We start from the raw sequence: 4,847 nt of genomic DNA on the forward strand, positions 1-4,847 counted from the left end.
TTAATCATTTGCATTTGGAGTTTCGATGTGGGGGGCACTGTTCATCCCGCAGGGAAAATGGAAGCCTGAAATAATTAAGAATACGGTTTTTCATATTTCTCTCAATTTCAGGTTATACTCCAGAGTGTGCCCACTATACCGTCACTTAATCCGGAAAAGAGAGCGAGCAAAAAATTAGCTATGTGAGTGATGTTATTAACTCTGAGTTTACCTTTTGATATTTTAACACTGCATCTAACCTTGCCTCTAATGACATTCCACTATAAACACACACACACACACACACACACACACACACACACACACACACACACATTTTCCTATTACAGCAACTTTCCAAGCATGAGTTTTATCATTTGAAAAAAAAAACTTTAAAAATTTGCTCTAAACTTAGTAGGTGATTAATAAGTGCTCTCTATAGGGGTTCTTGCATGTATTTGTCTGAATATTGTGTATTGTCTAGTGCTATTTGCTATCTGTTTAAAGTTATCTGAACGCTTATAATTCCACCTCTTCCTTTCATAGCAAAATATTATGAAACTGTTCTGAGTGGTTAGTCTAAAAACTCTTTTTATTACTGCGCTACAATCCAATTAGTGCTTTATATTCTCTTCCACATTTTTCTTGTTGAGACTCCAAAGGGTACATGAGCACACTGTATATAAAGAGATGGAGGAGCTGATTTTTTCCCCCCTCAGATATGAATGAGTCATTCTCTTACCTCCAGATTAGAGAATCAGATTAAGGGAGAATTGAATAAATTCATTATATCAAATAATTATAGCTACCTTCACAGGAAGCTATAGAAGCTTACAAATAAAATACTTTGTAGTTGCTTAAAAATTCATTGTTTATGAAAAAATACCCAGTAGTAGATACGGAAGGCAATTTTGGTTTAGGACAAGTGTAGTTTATCTTTTTAACAAGGTTGTGTTTTTTTTTTTCCTTTCAGTTTTCAGGTCTAATGGCTGATCTTTTTATATAAGCAATTTTGTAAGCGAGGTTAATGCATGGAGAGTAGCAGCTTATAAAAAGCTAATAATTGTAATAAAATAAACAGACCATGGAAATAGCCCTAGAGAAGACAAAATAGAAAATATGAAATTACTCTTGTTTTTTTCATTTAAATATGAAGTATATATTACAACTAAAGACCAAATTCTGACCAGTGTCCTAACTGAGAAAGAACAATTAGCGAATCAGTTAACCATCATTCATGAGTATGTTCTTTTCTTAAAGGGACTTATGTATGAATAATAAAGCATTACCTTGAAAGTGATCAACAAAGGAATATATGTTTGCATTTCACCAGCATTTGTTTTTTCTCATTCTTGCATTTCTTATCCAGGGACAAATGAGCATTGAATCTTTCATCTACTAAGACTAAACTAGAAAGATCTAATTATAAAACAATTAATTTTGGCATCAAATGAAAATATAAACAATTTAGAAATATCATTGTTTGTCTCTCCATCTCATCTTAGCCTATAGAAAACCCTCACAAATGTAGGCAGTAGTTACAATCTCGAACTGGCTTCTATGAATTTTAGATAGACACATTTTTTTGAAAAATACCACACATTATATTGCTTACCTTAATGATGGGCTGAAGTAAGGTTGAAGAGAGGGAGAAATTTTGGAACTGATTTTTTTTTTAATGAACATTAAAAAAATTTGATTGAGGATTCAAAAAAAATAAATTACAAAAAAAAATTTGGGGAAGATTCATGGAATGATAAAGCACTGTTCTTGTAGAAAAGGAGAAATAAATTTTAATGAACATATTTAACATGAAAATACCTTAAAGAATAGTCTGCTAGCATTTTATACCAGATAGTATACTGAGTGTAGAACAAGGATAGACCTGGCTTTTCCTTGATGCAATGAAGATCCAGTTGAGAAGGTGAAACATTAATTTATAGTTCCTGCGATCAGCAGAGTTTCATTTCTTTCTCCAGGTTTAGTTCACAGTATGTGAATAAGGATAAGAGTAGTGGTTTGTGGGTGGCATAACTGAAAGATGAGGTTTGCCAAAGCATTACAGGAATGATAGAGAACGGGGGCAAGGTATTCAAGTAAAGAGCCTACTGTAGAGTTGAATCAATTTACCAGGTGAACAAGGAAGTCTTCAGTAGATGAAACAATCTATAATAGATGTTTAAGACACACAAAGTCATAACATAGAAGCCCCTTAAAATATTTTTAAACATCATACACCACTTAAAAATCTAAATTGCCTCTGATTATATTTATCATCCCTGTATATGTCTTCTTATGCTATCTGAAACCACACTCTTATGCAGGTATGAAAGGGAGTAATGTGACACCAAGTGGAAGTGTTTTATCAAGAGCTGAATTAATCATTGCTCAAACCACCTATGGCTAAATGAAATTACTGCCTTGCCATGACTACCTGACCTATATCCCTGAAAATGTCAAATTGAAATTAGTAGATAGCAGGCATGAAGCCTAGAAATGGGACGACCATTAATCTTTTACTTCTATATACTACTTAGTTTAAATGGGACACAGATATGTGTATGTCTGGAATGAGACGTTTGCATTTAGTCCTGGACAACCTACAAAAAACAAGTATTACCTCCTTCAAAATACCCTATGAGCCATTGTAGTTACTCTATCTTTTAGTTCTTGCTCAAGACTGCTGCTGGGTCGGACTAGGTAGTGGACGAGTCAATAACAAATGCTACAGCTATTCAAAATGAAAATTAAAGGGAGAGAGAGATAGAAAATGAAGAGCTATGTCTCCTTTCTGGTGGAGAAAGCATACAGTTAAATGATTGAGGTCCAAATTTGAATTTTGTGAAAGGAGACTCCCCTGAAACTCACAGTCCAATAAAGGTCCTCATAAATATTTCCATGGTGGAGGAGGAAATCTCTCCTTTTCTAGATACCATAGATGCAGAGGTAATTTAGAGTATAAAATAGTATAAAGACAATATAGTACTACTTGTAAATGTTTCAATACACTCTGCTGAAATACTGTTCACTTCCTTTTTACTTGAATTTACTTCAGTTGAGTAAGCATGTGTTGAGATGCAATAGGACATGGTAGAATAAGGGCCACTCAGAATGAGAAATAATAATAATAATACAAACAATAATAACACCTGTATATAAGGCTCTAAGGTTTATATAAGGATTTTAGTAGATGCTGTTATTATTGTTATTATTCTAGGAGCAGCTAGATGGCACAGTGGATAGAGCTTTGGGCCTGGAGTCAGAAAGACTCATCTTCCTGAGTTCAAATCTGGCCTCAGACACTTACTAGTTGTATGACCCTGGGCAAGTCACTTAATCCTGTTTGTCTTAATTTCCTCATCTGTAAAATTAACTAGAGTAGGAAATGGCAAACCACTCCATTATCTTTGCCAAGAAAACCCCAAATGAGGTTATGAAGAGTGACTAAAAATGACTGACATTATTATCCTTATTTTACAGATGAAAGGAACTGACATTGAGAAGTTGCTGAAGGTCACACAGCTAGTAATTGAGACAGAATTTGAACTCAGGTCTTTTGTGACTCCAAATCTAATACTCTATCTACTATGCCATGTAGTTGACTAAGGAAGTTAGCCTCTACTGCGACTTTTGAAAAATACTGGCTTTGTCACCCTCAGCAATTTTCTTAAATTCTTATGACCACGGACAACTCAATAAGACTTTAAGTTGCAGAAGGAAGTGCCAACCTACATCAGTATAAGGAATGTCCTTATCTGAAAGTTCCTTATATCAATGAAATCACAAACTCAGTTTCTATCCCTACCCCCATTGAACCACTACCACCTGAGACATCACATTGCCTCCTGAATGTGTAAAGAACAGAAACATAGAAAATGTCACTCTATAGGTGGGAAGAAAACAAAGGTTATGTCTTAATTTCTGTCACCATAGATATGTACATTTTTGTTTTTTCTGAGCTTTGAGAGTTCAGGGTAATAAACTACCAGGCAGTCCAAGAGTGGAATCCCTGCTGGGTATTACTTCCAGCCAGTACAATATAACAGTCCCAAAGGAACAACCTTTAAGACACGGCCCAGTGAGAACTGAGATCACTCATCGACCCATTGGCCATACCAGGTGGAATGCTTTGCAGAGACTTCAATAAAGCAGAATTCACTTTACCCAGGGACTAATATGTTATAGAGGAGGGTATGCCCTCAAGTTTGCAGGAGAAATCTTTTTTGGTGCTTGCTATGTTTTTAAAAATAAATATCCCTTTGTAAGAACTAATCGTTGTTAACTGGTTAAATGCAACTGGAATGCTAATAACTCTCACTAACAATGGGAAGAACACACTGAAAGAGGTTTTTGAGCCAATAGCATTAAATAAAGCTAACCTCATTGCTCTCTCATTGGTACCCTAGAAAGCATTGAGGGGAATATGTAGCCCTTACTCTGAGAGTAAGATAGACTTGGCTTCAGTCCAGAAGCATTTCTATGCACGTATATAGCAAAACACGTCCAAAACAGAAGCATGTTGTCCTTACTTTGAAAGCACATATACCCACATTGGAAAGATATAAAGATTAGCATGGCCCATACATAAGGATCACACTCAGATCTGTGAAGGGTTTCACACTTTTGTAGTCTGTCAGAACCTGGGCTTAGGCAAGAGTGGAGAACATGTGCCCTCACAGGATTCAGTCAAAGGGCCACATTTGAGAACCTAGAGGGCCACATGTGGCCTCGAGACTGCAGATTCCCCACGGCTGGCTTAGATCAACATTTTAAATCATATTCCATTTGGATATACAAATGATCAAACTATTAAAAATTAGAAGACAAACAGATCATATATCTCTCATGAATATGGGTAGGAGACACAT

At 35.6% G+C, this 4,847-nt stretch overlaps 1 non-coding gene across 1 annotated transcript; it reads left to right on the forward strand.

Moving 5' to 3' along the window:
* The first annotated feature begins 4,500 nt into the window (after nt 1–4,500).
* On the forward strand, nt 4,501–4,604 carry LOC144456474 (U6 spliceosomal RNA). Its single transcript, XR_013485562.1, has one exon. It is a non-coding gene; the product is annotated as a U6 spliceosomal RNA (small nuclear RNA).
* Nucleotides 4,605–4,847: the final 243 nt, after the last annotated feature.

Source organism: Phascolarctos cinereus, unplaced genomic scaffold (genome assembly GCF_003287225.1).
Source record: "Phascolarctos cinereus isolate Bilbo 61053 unplaced genomic scaffold, phaCin_HiC Scaffold_3;HRSCAF=262, whole genome shotgun sequence".
In the NCBI taxonomy this organism is placed as follows: Eukaryota; Metazoa; Chordata; class Mammalia; order Diprotodontia; family Phascolarctidae; genus Phascolarctos; species Phascolarctos cinereus.